Raw genomic sequence first — 21,045 nt, forward strand, 5'->3', positions numbered from 1 at the left:
ACAGACTGCATACTTGCCACTCTCTCCAAAACTCTTGCATTTACTTCCCTAACCACCCTATCCATAAACAAATAAAACAACATGGAGACATCACGCACCCCTGCGGCAAATTGACATTCACTGGAAACCAATCACTTTCCTCTCTTCCTTCTCGTACACATGCCTTACATCATTGATTAAAAACTTTTTACTTTTACTATTTACCTCCTTCCAAAACATCTTTTTATTCTCCCTAAAATTTAATGGTACTCTCACCCCCACTCTCATTTGCCCTCTTTTTCACCTCTTGCACCTTTCTCTTGACCTCTTGCCTCTTTCTTTTATACTTCTTCCAGTTATTTGCACTATTTCCCTATGAAAACCGTCCAAACGCATCTCTCTTCTCTTTCACTAACAATTTTACTTCTTCATCCCATTACTCATTACCCTTTCTAATCTGCCCAGCTCCCACTTTTCTCAAGCCACAAGCATCTTTTGCGCATGCCATAACTGCTTCCCTAAATACATCCCATTCTTCCCCCACTCCCCTTACGTCATTTGCTCTCACCTTTTGCCATTCTGTACTTAATCTCTTCTGGTACTTCCTCACCCAAGTCTCTTTTCCTAGCTCAGTTACTCTCACCACTCTCTTCATCTCAACATTCTCTCTTCTTTTCTGAAAACCTCTACACATGTCCACCTTCGTCTCCACACGATAATGATCAGATATCCCTCCAGTTGCCCCTTTCAGCACATTAACATCCAAAAGTCTCTCTTTCACTCGCCTATCAATTATCACGTAATCCAATAACGCTCTCTGGCCATCTCTCCAACTTACATATATATATATATATATATATATATATATATATATATATATATATATATATATATATATATATATATATACAGGAAATAGAAAACTATATATATTTTTCTGCAGCCGGGTAATTTGAAATACACAAAAAAAAATTCGGAAAAAAATTATGAAACTTGGGTCAAGGGAATTAGGAACATATCTGCATGTGCAGTATGACCTGTGGGCGGTAACTGCATTTTAAATTACTTGACATAAATGATATTTCGGGGACGAGCTGTGTTGTATGTGTAATGCAGGACGAGACTGACTAATTACAGTGGCGGTCCAGTTCTATCAGGCGGCAGTCTGTTCGTACGAGTTGGCAGCACCTGAGCCTCACAGGCGAGTGGTAGCTGGTGAATCCGTCAGTGTGGCTCAGGGAGGCTGGGTGACCAATGCCGTGCATGTTGGACGGACCACCACACAACACTGTTCTCCTTACTGCCATGATTGACTTTCCTGATGATTGTAACCCAAGCAACACTGATCAACATTTACAGTAATGCCTGAATTGTCAGTGGTCAACAACTAACCAAGCAACGCTGCTCAACACTGACCTCCACGAGTGATTTATCCTCTGGTTAACGTCGAAACAACACTTCACAGCACTTGTCATCATGGCAGCCATGTGCAGTCTCAGGCAACACTCCTCATCATTACCATATCGACTGTGTTCCCCCAATGGTCACATGGCTCAACATTCACCATCACTGCTGCCTTCTCCAGTGTTCAGTGTTGACACAGCACTGCTCAAAATCTACCATCACAACTGCTTTCATCAGTGGCCCAAGACCGGGCAAAATTGTGTAACATTACCATCATGGCTGCCCTCTGCTGAAGCCAACACACAGGAAGCGCTGCTCTATATCTACCATCATGCGTGTCTCTTCCAACATTCAGGCAACACTACTTATCTTTTATCATCATCTTGACTGACTTTTCAGATGTCAAGAACCGAAAAACAAGATTAGACATGTACCACTATAAGTATAACTAATTGAAAGGTTGTCTTTTTCAGAGAGATTGTATGGTTCTTATTATTACTAGGTTTTTCTATAATTTCTTAGGTACGTAAAATGGAGAAAGATCATCACCAATATTTTCCTGTGAGAATATGGTCACCATGTGATCAGTGCCAGGTGCAGGACGCCTAGCAGCAGTGTGAGGCTACACATCACCACGTCATCAGTCGGTTGTTGTACTTCAGCAGCCAACAATCTGAGCTGCACCTCACCATGTGAATGGTGTGGCAGGAGGGGCTGCACGTCAGTGTATTAGATATGGGTTGTTATCCTGGCCTTCTGATATATCTTTATTGATTTCTTGGTGTTACTTTATATCTTCTTATTCAAATAAATTCATCATTTGTATTTCTTTTCTTACAGAAGGTGATTAATTAAAACTGCTATATCCCCCCCCCCTCATTTCCTTGCCTTACAACAATCAGTGATTACTGAATTCACCGAAACACACAGTTAATGTTTCCTTGTGTATTGTTTCTCATTATATTAAGTCTCAAGTGAACTAAATTTTCGAAATTGGGTTAACCTGAGGAACAAAGGTGAAACTAAAATTATGATAGATATGTGGAAAGAGAAGGCAATTCACACTGGATACGTCCCTCGCGGTATATGTTGAAAATCACGGGTAAATACATGTTGGTAAAACAATACCTTACTCTAAATTTACACACTGAATATCAAGTTGTAATTGATATATCCAATGAGGGAAAGTCTTTCATCTACAAGTGCTCCATCGCCTGTTGCAGAATATCACGATTTCAGACTTAATCGTCTTTGAAAATTTCGCGTTTATCATTATCGTTCATACGAAAGTCCACCAGTCTTCAGTTATACGACTGACTCAGACAAATTCATTCGCGATGTAGAGCAAAAGTGATGACCTGAGGCAGCTTCCAGGAGGTCAATGAATGCGATGATGGCTCAGTCTCATAACGTCGAGTCTCGATTAAGTTTCAAGGTGGTGAAGAACAATGATCATTCATTCTCTCTCTCTCTCTCTCTCTCTCTCTCTCTCTCTCTCTCTCTCTCTCTCTCTCTCTCTCTCTCTCTCTCTCTCTCCATAATCAATGAAAAACTCTGAGTCTCTACACCGACAGTAGGGGTGATTTCTGTGTCCATACACGGATCCCTGGAGACTGCCCGGCTGAAGACGCGAACGTCAGTAGTGAGGTATAGTAACTTGTAGTTGAGCGGCTTTAGACTATTTGTGAATGAGAGTGATGAAGGAAGGTCAACAGAAGGAAAGGTAGGGACTTTGATGAACAATGGAAGGTAGAATTGCGGATTTCTTTTTGCAAGAGCGAAGACTGACATGCATAGAGACACTTTTGCCATAAAACGATGGATTTGATGTCCGAAAATGAAGTATATATAGACAATCATGATACGTGGTCATGTGCCGTGAAGCCGGTGTTTGAAAAAGTAACGTCAAAACCAAACTGTTCTACGAGGACGAAAGCCGTGATCCCAGTGTTACACGCATTGCAGGGATCATTCAAATATATGGTAAGTCAGAAGAAGACGTGACATACACCACTCCACTGTATGCTTAACCTTGTCTTCCAAATTTCTTTGTTGGAGGAGACACCACTTGGCTTATCCGCTGTACATAATTTTTTTTTCGTGTATTCCGTTTCAGTTTTAGACAAAATAATTTACTGACTACCTACAATGATTCCTGAATTCATTTTTGAGAAGACATTGCTGCACGTGTCAGTGTGCTGTATAAAACACTGTGCCCAGACATATATAGAGGAGAACATATTACAAGATTAACACCCCTTGCACCGAGGACACACGCCGGGATCTCTTGTGTTACAGATGATACTGCATGACCAACACTGCCATATGTGAGGAGAGAAATGTTGAATATCCTTCAAGGATCACTCTGCATATTCTTGTCCACCAGAGAAAAGAATGATGCAAGAAGAACTCTCCTCTAATCCCAATGTTGGAGAAAATCTAAAATTAACCATATATATATATATATATATATATATATATATATATATATATATATATATATATATATATATATATATATTTATTTTGCTTTGTCGCTGTCTCCCGCGTTAGCGAGGTAGCGCAAGGAAACAGACGAAAGAATGGCCCAACCCGCCCACATACACATGTATATACATACACGTCCACACACGCACATATAAATACCTATACATCTCAATGTACACATATATATACACACACAGACATATACATATATACACATGTACATAATTCATACTATCTGCCTTTATTTGTTCCCATCGCCACCTCGCCACACATGAAATAACAACCCTCTCCCCCCTCATGTTCGCGAGGTAGCGCTAGGAAAAGACAACAAAGGCCACATTCGTTCACACTCAGTCTCTAGATGTCATGTAATAACGCACCGAATACACAGCTCCCTTTCCACATCCAGGCCCCACAGAACTTTCCATGCTTTACCCCAGACGCTTCACATGCCCTGGTTCAATCCATTGACAGCACGTCGACCCCGGTATACCACATCATTTCAGTTCACTCTATTTTTTGCACGCCTTTCACCCTCCTGCATGTTCAGGCCCCGATCACTTAAAATCTTTTTCACTCCATCTTTCCACCTCCAATTTGGTCTCTCACTTCTTGTTCCCTCCACCTCTGACACATATATTCTCTTGGTCAATCTTTCCTCACTCATTCTCTCCACGTGCCCAAACCATTTCAAACACCCTCCTCTGCTCTCTCAACCACACTCTTTTTATTACCACACATCTCTCTTACCCTTTCATTATTTACACGATCAAATCACCTCACACCACATGTTGTCCTCAGACATCTCATTTCCAGCACATCCACCCTTTCCGCACAACTCTATCCATTGCCCACGCCTCGCAACTATATAACATTGTTGGAACCACTATTCCTTCAAACATACCCATTTTTGCTTTCCGAGATAATGTTCTCGACTTCCACACATTCTTCAACCCTCCCAGAACTTTCGCCCCCTACCCCACCCTATGATTCACTTCCGCTTCCATGGTTCCATTCGCTGCCAAATCCACTCCCAGATATCTAAAACACCTCACTTCCTCCAGTTTTTCTCCATTCAAACATACCTACCAGTTGACTTGTCCCTCAACCCTACTGTACCTAATAACCTTGCTCTTATTCACATTTACTCTCAGCTTTCTTCTTTTACACACTTTACCAAACTCAGTCACCAGCTTCTGCAGTTTCTCACATGAATCAGCCACAAGCGCAGTATCATCAGCGAACAACAACTGACTCACTTCCCAAGGTCTCTCATCCACAACAGACTGCATACTTGCTCCTCTTTCCAAAACTCTTGCATTCACCTCCCTAACAACCCCATCCATAAACAAATTGAACAACCATGGAGACATCACACACACCTGTCGCAAACCTACATTCACTGAGAACCAATCACTTTCCTCTCTTCCTACACGTACACATGCCTTACATCCTCGATAAAAACTTTTCACTGCTTCTAACAACTTGCCTCCCACACCATATATTCGTGATACTTTCCACAGAGCATCTCTATCAACTCTATCATATGCCTTCTCCAGATCCATAAATGCTACATACAAATCCATTTGCTTTTCTAAGTATTTCCCACTTACATTCTTCAAAGCAAACACCTGATCCACACATCCTCTACCACTTCTGAAACCACACATGCCTTCACCCTCTCAGTCAATACCCTCCCATATAATTTCCCAGGAATACTCAACAAACTTATACCTCTGTAATTTGAGCACTCTTTTATCCCCTTTGCCTTTGTACAAAGGCACTAAGCAAGCATTCCGCCAATCCTCAGGCACCTCACCATGAGTCATTCATACATTAAATAACCTTACCAACCAGGTCAACAATAAAGTCACCCCCTTTTTTTAATAAATCCCACTGCAATAACATCCAAACCTGCTGCCTTGCCGGCTTTCATCTTCCGCTTTTACCACCTCTTCTCTGTTTACCAAATCATTTCTAACCCTCTCACTTTGCACACCACCTCGACCAAAACACCCTATATAAGGTCGTGTTCCTTGAACCCAGTGTTGGAGATAAGACTGCATGGATCACCTGGTGTATGTGAGACCGTGTGACCTCCCTCTAGTGTTGGAGGAGATAGAGAATGAACTACCTATTTTTGAGCTTATCTGACGCATCATCATCGTCATCATCATCATCATTTAAAGTCCGGCGTCTTCGAGTGTCGTCTGTCTGTAAACTTAGAATAACCTCCTCAGATACCACTGGGCCAGGGAAGCCCTTTAGAAATGAAACATCGATCAAGTTACCTCATTTTATACCGATCCAGCGTCTATAATGGTCGTTAAAAGAGCACAATTGTGTGTGATTACCTAAGATTTCAAAAATCGTCTCGTAGAAAGCGAATGAGCAGCATGATGGATGATTTTCTGTCAGGTTCGTGATTTCCTGCCGAACCTGACATCGACTGCAGCAACCAGCCAATACCAGCTTGGCTTCTACCCGAGATATACAGGATTGCCTGATCCTGTGGTTGTGATGCAGTGAGCACTGATCCCAGTAATGGAGATGCTGCGTGTACCAACAACTTATCGTTGAGTTGTAAATCTTATGTGTAATATACAAACAATGAACCACAAGTGTAGATGGCAAAGCTTAACTTAACCTATAGATCATGTTCAGAAATATTTAACGTGTCACCGAATGACGCAAGGCAGAAAACTTAAAATGTATTCAGAACGTAGGTGTGGGAAAAATGAATGAAGTGAAAAGAAGTCACTGTAAGAGCAATGCAATATAAAGAAAGAGAATGTTCTGAAATGATGACAAGTAAAAGAAAATTATCACAAAAGTTGGTTTTCCTGGAGACTGAACCAAAGCTTCGGTTCACTGTACCTTTTGGATGGTTAGACAGACTAAATTCGGTGCACAGTGTTCCTGAAGCTTAGGTCTGTGTAAGCGAGGGTTACATAGACGACTACGTAAACCGCGAGTCGGATATTAATCGCTAACAAGAGATATCCTGGAATCTTACTCTATTTTAAGTCTTATATACATTCAGTATATTACGGCTTACACTGATGCAGTGCCTTTTAAGAGATCAAAGTCACTCTCCGTGTTCCATTCGCTTTTGCACCTCCTCCAGGATTAAAGAATTTAGAATTAGTACGCCGACTCCCGCCAGCTGACGCAAGTGGATCCCTTCGTGTGGGTTGTAATGAAGGCCTCGTGTTGGTTCTCGTTGTGTAACATCGTTAGAACCATACACGAATACGTGCTAGTCTGTACTTACGTGATACCAGAGGGAAGGCCATGAATCTAGAGTATACGAAGATGATGTCTAGGTATTTGGACAGCGTTTAAAAGATCTTAGAAGTTCTAGGTCGACTCGCCTTGGAAGAGGAAAAGTTAGCATTCATAGTCTTAAGAAAGGAAGAGGAAAATGATAAGAAATATATGGAAAACAATATGTCCCTCCTTACAGATGGTGGCGAAACTATGATGAAGCATCATCACATACAGTATATATGAAGACATCACAAAGCCAGCGTCTGATGCTGACAACCTCCATAGCAGCTCACAGAGTTCCGAACCAACAGTTTCCTCTGCCAAAGTTTGTTACAGCTACAGGTAGGGTCAGCTGGGCGTGGCTTACAACATCACAGGTTGTAAATTAATTTCTGAGGGTGTCACTCTACTGGTCATGCGGACTCATAAATCAGTACGAGTTAAGTAAAGTTTCCCACAGATGTCTGTCCAAAATATGAAATCTGTAATTGTTACGAGAACTGGCTTAAATGAGTGTCTTTGCAAGAGATCTTGATGGTATCTCATGATACTAAAGAACCACAGGATTAACTTTCAATTTGTAACTAGTAACAGAAGGTATTTGTGTGCGTGTGTGTGTGTGTGTGTGTGTGTGTGTGTGTGTGTGTGCTTTGAATAGGCATTAGCACCGTTTTGTTCAAGGTCAAAGCTGCAGTTGATAAGTTACACTGAGATTGGATGCCTGAATGTGTTTCTGATAAGCCATAGTTAAGATGACAAACACAGAGATAGATAGATAGATAGATAGATAGATAGAGAGAGAGAGAGAGAGAGAGAGAGAGAGAGAGAGAGAGAGAGAGAGAGAGAGAGAGAGAGAGAGAGAGAGAGAGAGAGAGAGAGAGAGAGAGAGAACATTTATAAGATTTTGATTTTTCATGTATAAAACATTTTATTTATCTATTTATCTTTCACTCATTATTCAGGTGACACAGGAGCAGAAATGATATCAGAAAATAAAAATTCATGCATAATGGAACCTGGCAAAAGATAATGTTTGTAATAAGTAAATTTGATTTTCAATTTTCATTTCGCACGACACCAGAACAACTGGAGACTTTGTAGCTTCGCCACTGCTACTCACATGAGCCCATTTCTATGAAGAAAAGGAAAATTATCATTACTAATTTTAATTTCCCATAAGTATATAACTCCTAGTTTGTACATAAGGCTTTTCTTTTTCTCGTGAGAGTAAATGAATAGCTTTTTTTTTTTCTCGCAAAGTTTGATGCGGAAATACGATGTGAAACATTATTCAAAGTGCCTCAGATACGCGCTAATGGACTTGTGTCGAATAACATACATTGCAACCCTTCATTTTGATATATGTTGATTCCGACCATCATCTGATCTTGACTGTATAAAAAAGAGACGATCTTTTCTGAATGTTTTTGGTCCTCTAAACCATAATCCAGCCACCTCACCTCATCATAAGCTGACGATATCTCCAACCTGCCCTGTTTCCACACCCTCATTACCTGCTCATTATCCTCCAGCTAGTTTGTATACCTCCAGCAGAGCTGCCACAGTTACACCTGCAGTGTTTTAGAATACCTATGGCCTCCCTCCCTCAATCTGACACATCAGCTGCTGCTGTATCGTGGTCGAACCTGTTCTTATCATTCAAGCTCAGTCTACTGACTGGTCCTTGCGTCCTATCTTCATCAATGTTTAGAACATCATGAACATCATTAGTCCAATATTTTTTTTTCTCTTTTATCAAAGGTGACAAAAATGTTTTGAGCTCATACAAATAAAGAATTCGTATCTATTGCCTCTTTGTGATCTTTTATTTCACTCTAATACAAAAATTTCTTTATTGAATTTGCGGTGGGACATACCGTATATTCTTCCTTCCTGATTGATTTGTAGTTTCCCCTACCAGTCTACATGAAATCATTACATCAGACAGAAACATAAAGATGACGAAATAAACTCCCAGTAAAGAAATGATAACCTTTGCCCCACAAATATGAGAGATTAAATCAGCACGACTGTAAACAATTACGCATCGTAAAGGTTTCGTGTTATAACCTTGGTAATGATATATATATATTCATAAGCATAAATGTGATGTCGACATGGAGATAAAACGATAAGCTCAGGCAGAGGAAAGTGATATCTTCAAAAGGATGAAGATGCTATCATCGTTGGGATGATTTTGATATGTACATGGGGATGATGACGATCATTGGGATGATTTTGATATGTACATGGGGATGATGACGATCATTGGGATGATTTTGATATGTACATGGGGATGATGACGATCATTGGGATGATTTTGATATGTACATGGGGATGATGACGATAGCTTCAAGAGGATAAACATTATATTTTCATGAAGAATGTGATATTTTGATGGGGATGAAGACAATATTTTTACATGGATAATTATGATTTCATTATGAAAATCAAGACGATAACTATCAATGAAGATAATGTGATACCGGGAAGACTATGTCACTTTCATGTGGATGATCATGAGGATATGGCTTCCATTTATCATAGGTATGAAATGCTGTCTAACTTGGGATGAAGGTGATATATCTCTAGTGCTGAATACGATGCGCACAGTCATTAAATTCACTACGTCCAGCAGACGCAATCCTCCATGAGATTAACTCTGGCCATTATATGATTTTTCTTCATAGCACAGACAACCTGCATCAGCTCAACTGCCTCCATTAAATACACTCCTTCCATTAAATGCGTGCTCCCTCTTAATCACATGCGTCCCATCCATCATTGGCGCTGGTTCCAGAAGATGCGGTCGTTTCCAACAGGCGCTTACTAAAACATGATATAACCCCTTCATTGTGTGTCTGGTGAGCCTAATTCTATATCAAGGCTTCAATGTGAATGTTCGTCTTTACGTATGGTGTTGCCTGAGATACAGATGATCAAAGCCGGCCTGTTCCAATAAATGAAGCAGAATCAGATACGCCTGTGTTGATAATTGTTTTATGGCATACTGGTCGAGAAAAGAGTTGTTATTTACCACTATTACCCAGGAATCCAGTCATTCAGATTTGAGAGTTAAGGGAAAATAATCTGCGAGGAATGAATCGAAATGAATTAATGAATATAATGATGATTTCCCCGAATAAGTGAAAACTTTGAGTGGTATGTCATTATCTCAATAAACCCGTTGATTTATCAATACAGGAAATAAGAAATGGCAATGAACGGAAAACTCTAATAGGAAACCTATGAAATATTTATGAAATCTGTTATAAACAAGACTATATCATAATATGAGATTATAACACACCGATAACTAAATGGGGAGAATCCCTCTCCAGTAGCTCCGGGCCCACGTGGACTCTACCTAAGTCTGCTTGATAGTGTCATAATTCAATTAGTCAAATATCCTACTCGCGACGGGAATATATTAGATTTAGTTCTCATTACAAATGACGATCTCGTCAATGATGTTAATGTTGCAGTAAAGTCTGGTACAAGTGATCACCGACAAATTACATCTGAGGTCGCTTTCAACACTGCGTCTACATGACAGTCGCGAAAAAATACCAGATTTTATGAAAATTTCATGATTCTCGCACTGCTCTCGACAGGCAAGCCTGAGATGATATGGTCAAAGAAGATGACGTGAACGTAGGTTGGAAAAAGATTCAGTAAAACTTTCAAAGCAGCAGAGGGAACGTGCGAGACAGTGTGTAGTAGACGACCTATTTCTAAAACGAAGCCAAAGTGGTGAAACGATGAATAAAAAAGTGTCTGTTATCTAAGAAAGTAACTCGTAAGAAAGTTAAACAGGGTGGAGTAAGTTATGTTCACTTGCGAAGAGAAAATAAGGATGTTATACGACAAAGTAAACGTCCATATGAAGCGTACATTGCTGAAAACAGCAAAAGAAACCCTAAGGAGTTTTGCAGTGATAACGGAAGACGGTGGATTGGTTCTAGACAACGAAGCCGTAGCAAAGATATCAAATGAAGTTATTGCATCTATACTTGCGTCTATACCTACGATGGAAGACACAACCCGTTCCGAATCCACGGTCCTTTGATATGAGAGGGGAACGTTCTTCAACAAATTGACATATATGCTCAAAATATACTTTAAGCAATAAACGAAATGAAAACAAATACAATGGCAGGCCTAAGTATGTTTCATCCGAGAATAACGAAAAAGGCGAAAAAAAAAAAATGAGACAGTTAAGCCTTTGCCTGCCCTTTTCAATAAGTCACGTGCTACGGAAGAAGTTCAGGTGAAAGGTTGTCTGCCAAAGTAACACTGGTATTCAAAATAGGTGGTAAGTCACTGTCCGGATATCATATTCCTTGTAGCTTAACGTCTGAAGTTGAAAGACATATGAATACATCATCAAGATAGAACTGTACACCATTTAGAGGACCACCACTTAATAGACGATTCTCAGCATGGTCTTTCGACGAACTCGCTCATGTGGAAAGGAATTAGCTGACTAGCCGTAAACAAAGAGCTGTTATCAATGGTCAAGCCTTAAAATGGTTAGACGTAACAAGTGGAGTGTCACAAGGATCAGTGTTGGTACCTGTTCTCTTTTTCATTTATATCAATGATACTGAATATAGGATGCATTACAAGATATCAAAATCTGCTGATGAAACAGAGCTGGGAAATAATTCTACATATGAACTTGAACGTCTACAGCTTCAAAGTGACATACACAAACTAATGGACTGGACTCATAGGTGACAAATGAATTTCAGTTTCGATAAGTGCAAAGTTTCACATTGCAGCAGTAAAAACGAAAAGGCAAGCTACAGCAGGAATTATGTTGAAATGTAAAAGGGAATTGTGGAAAAACACTTGAGCGTAATAATCTCTGAGGACCTGATCCCAAGTGAGCAGTGCACGGAAGCAGTGAGGAGAGCGAACAAAATTCTTGGATTTACAGATAAGGTCTTCGAATCTAAGTCCAGTGAAATCATTCCTACTCTTTACAATTCCTTGGTTCGTCTGTATCTTAAATATTGTCCTGGTCACCTTACTGTAAAAAAAAATGACAGAATGGAGATAGTACATCGTCAAAGTACCAAGACGATTCCCGGACTGACATACAAATTACATGGGAGCAGACAAAACAACCTGAATCTATTTAGTTTGGAAAAGAGAAGGTTAAGAGATGAACTGATTAAACTATTCAAAATTATCAAAGGCTTTGATAATCTTCACCTGTTAAGTTACTTAAGACGATTCGCCTGATTTTACTCTTAGTAATGCATTCAAATCCGTGGGCAAACATTTTACCTCGAATGAGACAAAGTACTTTCGACAGGATTGTTAACATATGGTACAATTTGCCAATTAGATTAGTTTAAAACCGTATCATAGGTAACCTTAAGAATAGATTTGATGATACTTCGCATCAAGTCCACGACTTACATCATTCGTGCCTCCTTAATCACTTTTGCCACACTACTCCGTGAGTTTCTGATATCTTCCACTATCAGAAACAGCCTCGAAAAGACCCAATGGTTCCAATGAACGCAATGCTGTTTGATTCTATTTCTTTTTGTTCCTTTGTAAAAACGACCATAACTAATAACGGTGAAAACGATTAAAACATGAATTTTTTTCCCACCCACTAAATCTAACAATGTCTGAACTGGTTAACGTGAGCTGGCACTTTGTATAATCCCAGTTATCTTGTTGACACAGCCTGCAAACATTTCCTCACAGCAGAGAGATAAGGGACGTCATGCACCCAGCCTCCCATCCCAACTGTAATTTGTCTTGGTCGTCCTTGACAGCCACATAAGTGTCCGCTATGGCTACCCTCTCATGGTCCCTCTCGTCACCACCCTCCACGTAGGTTCTTTTTTTGCTATGGTTGACCCTCTCCAGGTCATCTTAGCTTAGACTTTTTCTTACCCATCTCTCCCACGGCCGCCAATAACCATCCCTTACGGCGGGTCTCTGTGGCCGACACCCTCACAGTCACTTCAGCTACTAACGGACGGTCGCCAAATTTTACCTTCAGCGTTCCCTCCCGAGACACTTATTGAGGACGGTGAAGAGGGGGCCGATTTTTTTGCAGTCCCATTACCTTACATAACTTTGGCTCAGTTGTTGTTGTTGTTGCGTGGAAAGACGGAAGTACTTCTACAGTTTTCGCTGACTTAAGAGCAGTGCGAGGTGGACACCTGGTGGGAAAATCCTCCAGACTACTGATGGGAGTACCAAGATGGAGAGGGGTAAATGACCGCTGGTTTCGACGAGCATAGTGCTCGATGGACATCAATCAGGTGAGACTGTCGCCCGACGATGTTTCGGGCGTGCTGCGTCACTCGAATCATCGTCGCGCAAGGTCTCACCTTCGTCAGGTCGCCTGTGGAAAAGTATAAGGGGTGGTAAAAAATCTTCCGATACCATTATACTGATGTCAAGACCGGTAGCGCTGTTTTTCATAAGAATCCTACGGGTCTGGTAACGATGTAAATAATAAGAATTCAATTCTATTACATCTATTTTTCCGATTCTCACTTGAGGCGTCGTAGCATCTGACGGTAGGATGCACTACGTCCCTCTTGAGGAAGCTCCGGGTTTTGACAGAAGAGAAATGAACTCAGCTGGCGTGAATAAACTCGAGCTCAGACTCTGATGATAACCAAAAGTAATGAAAACTGTTTTGAATGATGGATAAAGTTAACATACTTCAAAAAAGAACGAAGTTATGCGTTTCAGTTTTAAGTTACTAGACAGCTGTATTAGTGAGGAGAGTTACATGTTTCAGGACATTCTTAGGCAAAAGGGTGGTTTGTATAACACCGCTTTGTAACACAGTCGACTAATACCGTACAGCAAGAAAAATGATAACATAGTTGAGGCCTCTGTCGCTGGTGAAATCTGCCATAATGAGAATAATGAATATATTCATTCATACGTTGAGGAAGCTATGCAATATTTATGGTTTAGGCAACCATCTTACCCACTTGTTAAGACACGAAGAGATTCAGAGACATTAGAGTGTTCCAGAGTCGTGACCACAACACAAGAATCATGTCTAAAGCATCAAGAAGATGATGGAGGAATTATCATCGTTCATAAAATTCGTAGCGCAAGTATGACAACTTAAGCGAAAGTACGAAAATGATGATAAGAGTTTCATTACAACATGATATGAGTTTTACAGTGATATAGCGGCGAATTTATGCTCAGGAGTGATATGATATATACTCATGTGTAGCACCACGATATAGAAGCACGAGAAGCCTCGATGGACGAAACAAGGCAGAGAATGTTCCTTTGAGATACACCCACTACCAGCCATCCTGATCACGTCCATCCCTTGACTTGGCTGGTGAAGAAGCCTAATTGACACATACCAGTGACTTATCTTTATAACCAAGATCGCTATCATAGCAGTGTAAGATATACTGAACACTATCATAAGGGTACAATGAAAAGATTAAAGAAACTGTTGCGTTATGTGTATAAAAAAAGTGTATAATAGGACTCCTGAGCTAAGGGCTCTGTGAAGAAGAAGCTCATTATCTCATTACTGTTCCTTGTTGCTGATGATGTTGTCATAATGTTACTGAGACGTTTCGTCTGAAACCTTCACTCGGACCTTTCACACGTGCCTCGCCTCTCTTTTTTTTCGTCTGATAAATATAATTGTAAAAAAAAAAAATGGTATTTCATAGTTTAACTGATGATGATGGCTGTTATATCTTTTAAAGAAAATGTTTCTGCGATAGTCTGTAAACAGGTAATGTTTTTAAATAGGACTTTAATGTTACTAATATAACATGAGTTACACATGACTAGGCCTTGACAAATGATTACATACTGGGTATTCATTATATTGGTATGAAATAATTCTAATAATCGCAATAGATAACTCCTGAATTCATACACCAAGCAATGAGAGCTGGATTGGACGAGTAAGACACCGATTATCAAGAACTATTAATCTTTATATAATCGTTCTTGTTCCGAATAACCATGATCGTATGAGATTAGACCAGAATATACGGGACTTCGATAGCTAGGACCTACTTCAAGAAAAAAGGAAAATAGTGGATAATCGAAGGCTAGATAACAGGAATCAAAAAAAAAAAAAAGAATGTCATGGCCTTGATGTATACGAAATTTATGAGTACATGGTTGGGGCTGGACACTTGGTGCTCGGCCAACTCTTGTGATTTTACAACTTTTACACGTTTCTTTAACCCAAGTATGTCTCCCGGCTTCTCTGATATAATGATAGGTCGGCCACAAACAATTATGTTACTGTAAACCGTTGAAAGACTATGTGGAACTCTTAGATTCAATATTCCTTTATTTCTTGGAATCTGGTCAAACAATGGATCGAGTGGGTAAGCGAACTGGATGAAGGCCTAACAGCCTTCAAGTAAAACGTGCTGGAATAACAGGTAATGTTAGAAAACGTAGAAGGAAGAGGAAACACGAGAAACACTCTCTCTTAATGAGAGAAGACGAAAACACTCAGGCCCTTACGCCAACAGGTTAGGTGAATCATTCTCTGCATATTATCGTTCAATTTTACGATCTTATTGTTTAACTTAATACAAGAATAAGAAGGCCAAGACATGTAAATACCTGTGTCTTTAAATGCAACATGGTGGATGTAGGTGGTTTTTTTACATTGCAAACTGTTATCGTAAGACTGGAAGAGAAGTTTGTTCTGCCACTTCATTACATACCAATGTATGTCTTGCAGTTGTAACTCTCCTGTGAGTGGTATCATTCTAGCCTATAACTGGGACACAGTCTGTTCTACGGCACAATATCTCAAGAATGGTTGGGAGACATAGAGAGATCTTGTTGGTGTCACCCCGGCCTATATGTAGGTAAATACTTTGTTCTACTCTTCTATGTACATCAATGTGCTCCAGATAAAGATTTTTCGGTAGTGTTACCCTGACCTGTAATACATTCTCAGAGATGCTGTGGGGTATACATCTCTCACTGGAACTTAAACTGTGACATCAGTGTGATAGTGTGGTGCAGAAATAGGGCCTTGATAACTACATCGAAATCGAAGAATTTTACTCATGGATGCAGCTCACCAACATTCAAACATTTGCAGGCATTATGAGTGAGACCATAATTACTCTCTCTCTCTCTCTCTCTCTCTCTCTCTCTCTCTCTCTCTCTCTCTCTCTCTCTCTCTCTCTCTCTCTCTCTCTGTACAGCAGGAAGTAGTTAACAATAACATCAACAAGAAACCCAACAGCAACATTTGTTTCAGGGACCTCTGCAGCGTTTCTGAAGAATTGCATTATACTGGAAAAGTTTGGCCATAACAGAACTACCCCAAGCATCCTATCCACTTGTATGCAAAACACTATAGCGGAATACCTATCCTGAATTTCATGTAATATCTGATATATATATATACATATATACATTATATATATATATATATATATATATATATATATATATATATATATATATATATATATATATATATATATATATATATATATATATATGGTGTGGGAGGCAAGTTGTTAGAAGCAGTGAAAAGTTTTTATCGAGGATGTAAGACATGTGTACGTGTAGGAAGAGACGAAAGTGATTGGTTCTCAGTGAATGTAGGTTTGCGGCAGGGGTGGGTGATGTCTCCATGGTTGTTTAATTTGTTTATAGATGGGGTTGTTAGGGAGGTGAATGCAAGAGTTTTGGAAAGAGGGGCAAGTATGCAGTCTGTTGGGGATGAGAGAGCTTGGGAAGTGAGTCAGTTGTTGTTCGCTGATGATACAGCGCTGGTGGCTGATTCATATGAGAAACTGCAGAAGCTGGTGACTGAGTTGGGTAAAGTGTGTGAAAGAAGAAAATTAAGAGTAATTGTGAATAAGAGCAAGGTTATTAGATACAGTAGGGTTGAGGGTCATGTCAATTGGGAGGTAAGTTTGAATGGAGAAAAACTGGAGGAAGTAAAGTGTTTTAGATATCTGGGAGTGGATCTGGCAGCGGATGGAACCATGGAAGCGGACGTGAATCATAGGGTAGGGGGAGGGGGGCGAAAATCCTGGGAGCCTCGAAGAATGTGTGGAAGTCGAGAACATTATCTCCCAAAGCAAAAATGGCTATGTTTGAAGGAATAGTGGTTCCAACAATGTTGTATGGTTGCGAGGCGTGAGCTATGGATAGAGTTGTGCGTAGGAAGGTGGATATGCTGGAAATGAGATGTTTGAGGACAATATGTGGTGTGAGGTGGTTTGATCGAGTAAGTAATGTAAGGGTAAGAGAGATGTGTGGAAATAAAAAAAACCGTGGTTGAGAGGGCAGAAGAGGGTGTTTTGAAATGGTTTGGGCACATGGAGAGAATGAGTGAGGAAAGATTGACCAAGAGGATATATGTGTCGGAGGTGGAGGGAACGAGGAGAAGTGGGAGACCAAACTGGAGGTGGAAAGATGGAGTGAAAAAGATTTTGAGTGATCGGGGCCTGAACATGCAGGAGGGGGAAAGGCGGGCAAGGAATAGAGTGAATTGGATCGATGTGGTATACCGGGGTCGACGTGCTGTCAATGGATTGAATCAGGGCATGTGAAGCGTCTGGGGTAAACCATGGAAAGTTCTGTGGGGCCTGGATGTGGAAAGGGACGCCATTTGGTAAACATGTGATTGTCCAAAACATACAACGAGCGTTGTATATTTTGGACAATCATGTTTACCAAATGGCGTCCTAGCTTCGTCACTTCGATGGATATCAACTGACTGTTATATTTCTCTCTTGTGTCTCCCCTGATGATGTGATTATTACACGAAAGTGCACTTGGGAACTTTTCGTGTTTCATTTTCCCCGTGGACTCATAGGAATATCTTGATCACGCGCGAAATTGTGATCCTTTCCAACACACACACACACACACACACACACACACATATATATATATATATATATATATATATATATATATATATATATATATATATATATATATATATATATATGCGTGTGTGTGTGTGTGTGTGTGTGTGTGTGTGTGTGTAACAAATCACAACAAACAAGTGACTTTGTAAATGCACAAACGCCACTACGGAAGGAAAACACGATAATTCTGAGCACTTTCGTGTATCACAACATCTCCAGAGAACCAATTACTAGTCCTCTGAAGATATATTGATACTCGAAGGCGATCAGGATTCTCGTGTTTCCTTTCCCTACTGAACGACTCGCTCTCAAAGAAGTCCATCTTTTCTTTGTTCCTGTTTGAAAGCTTAGCCTTGAAGCTGTGGGAGCCCCAGAGAAGGAGCACTTGGGTTAAGTCAATGCAACCTTTAATGGTAATTCGCTTGTATGTGAGGAAGAGGAAGCGGGAGGGTTTCGATATGGAACATTACCGGCTAACATGTCGGAGTCTGAAACATGCAGACTGAGCTGTGGAACGCACCATAACATGGTGAGACTATGGTAAGCCAGGAAAAGATAACTGTACGCATCAGAATGATAAACGAAGATTAACGTTTCATTTGTCTGGTAAATGGATGAAAGAATTTGGGGTGAAGAGAAGTTAAAAATCTCATCTTCCTGGTTCTCTCTATTGTGTATTACGACAGAGAAGGAGGGAGCAGCCTGAATAGCAATGTAATAACATCACAAAGTTTTAAAAGCCTTTATATCCAATGCATATGAATGCATGTTGTTAGGCACGTGACATAAATTCAAAGAAATGTGGTACAGAAACAGGAGGAGTTCACTGCTGGTGAAGTCAGTCACTTTTGGTGAGGCTGCATCACTAGGAGTACAGTCTTGTCAAAGAACTTCTCACTCCAAAGGGGTCTACATTTTCCTGTGACTGAAAGTAGCGCAACCTTGGGTTACAGGAGCCTTTATAAGGAAGTCCTTGGATACACTAGGACTCTTTCATAGAAATAGGTCCTTGGGCAACTATAAATAAAAATCAATTCTATGATGCATATATATATATATATATATATATATATATATATATATATATATATATATATATATATATATATATACATATCTATTTCTATTTTGCTTTGTCGCTGTCCCCCGAGTTAGCGAGATTGCGCAAGGAAACAGACGAAAGCAAAAATGGGTATGCTTGAAGGAATAGTGGTTCCGACAATGTTATATGGTTGAGAGGCGTGGGTTATAGATCGAGTTGTGCGGAGGAGGGTGGATGTGTTGGAAATGAGATGTTTGAGGACTATATGTGGTGTGAGGTGGTTTGAACGAGTAAGTAATGAAAGGGTAAGAAAAATGTGTGGTAATAAAAAGAGTGTGGTTGAGTGAGCAGAAGTGGGTGTTTTGAAATGGTTTGGTCGCATGGTGAAAATGAGTGAGGAAAGATTAACAAAGAGGATATGTGTGCCAGAGGTGGAGGGAACGAGGAGAATTGGGAGACCAGATTAGAGGTGGAAAGATGGAGTGAAAAAGATTTTGAGTGATCGGGCCAGAACATGCAGGAGGGTGAAAGGCGTGCAAGGAATAGAGTGATTTGGAACGATTAGGTATACCGGGGTCGACGTGTTGTTCTATGGATTGAACCAGGGCATGTGAAGCGTCTGGGGTAAACCATGGAAAGATTTGTGGGGCCTGGATGTGGAAAGGGAGCTGTGGTTTCGGTGCATTATACATGACAGCTAGAGACTGAGTGTGAAGGAATGTGGCCTTTGTTATTTTTTCGTAGTGCTACCTCGCACACGTGCGGGAGAGGGGGTTGTCATTTCATGTGTGGCGGGGTGGCGATGGGAATGAATAAGGGCAGACAGTATGAATTATGTATATGTGTATATATGTATATATATATATATATATATATATATATATATATATATATATATATATATATATATATATATATATATATATATATATATAAGTCAATTGGGAGGTGAGTTTGAATGGAGAAAAACTGGAGGAAGTGAAGTGTTTTAGATATCTGGGAGTGGATCTGGCAGCGGATGGAACCATGGAAGCGGAAGTGGATCATAGGGTGGGGGAGGGGGCGAATATTCTGGGGGCCTTGAAGAATGTGTGGAAGTCGAGAACATTATCTCGGAAAGCAAAAATGGGTATGTTTGAAGGAACAGTGGTTCCAACAATGTTGTATGGTTGCGAGGCGTGGGCTATGGATAGAGTTGTGCGCAGGAGGATGGATGTGCTGGAAATGAGATGTTTGAGGACAATGTGTGGTGTGAGGTGGTTTGATCGAGTGAGTAACGTAAGGGTAAGAGAGATGTGTGGAAATAAAAAGAGCGTGGTTGAGAGAGCAGAAGAGGGTGTTTTGAAGTGGTTTGGGCACATGGAGAGAATGAGTGAGGAAAGATTGACCAAGAGGATATATGTGTCGGAGGTGGAGGGAACGAGGAGAAGAGGGAGACCAAATTGGAGGTGGAAAGATGGAGTGAAAAAGATTTTGTGTGATCGGGGCCTGAACATGCAGGAGGGTGAAAGGAGGGCAAGGAATAGAGTGAATTGGAGCGATGTGGTATACCGGGGTTGACGTGCTGTCAGTGGATTGAATCAAGGCATGTGAAGCGACTGGGGTAAACCATGGAAAGCTGTGTAGGTATGTATATTTGCGTGTGTGGACGTATGTATATACATGTGTATGGGGGGGGTTGGGCCATTTCTTTCGTCTGTTTCCTTGCGCTACCTCGCAAACGCGGGAGACAGCGACAAAGTATATTAAAAAAAAAAAAAAAAAAAAATATATATATATATATATATATATATATATATATATATATATATATATATATATATATATATATATATATGCAAAAAGTACACAAGTAGCAAGTGTACATAAGATACACGCAAAACCACAAGAAAACGGAAATTAAGAAGTGTCAATCGATTTCTGTATAATTACATCATCACGACTGGATACAGAGAGAACCAGAAT

This window comes from Panulirus ornatus, chromosome 18 (genome assembly GCF_036320965.1).
Source record: "Panulirus ornatus isolate Po-2019 chromosome 18, ASM3632096v1, whole genome shotgun sequence".
NCBI classification, from domain to species: Eukaryota; Metazoa; Arthropoda; class Malacostraca; order Decapoda; family Palinuridae; genus Panulirus; species Panulirus ornatus.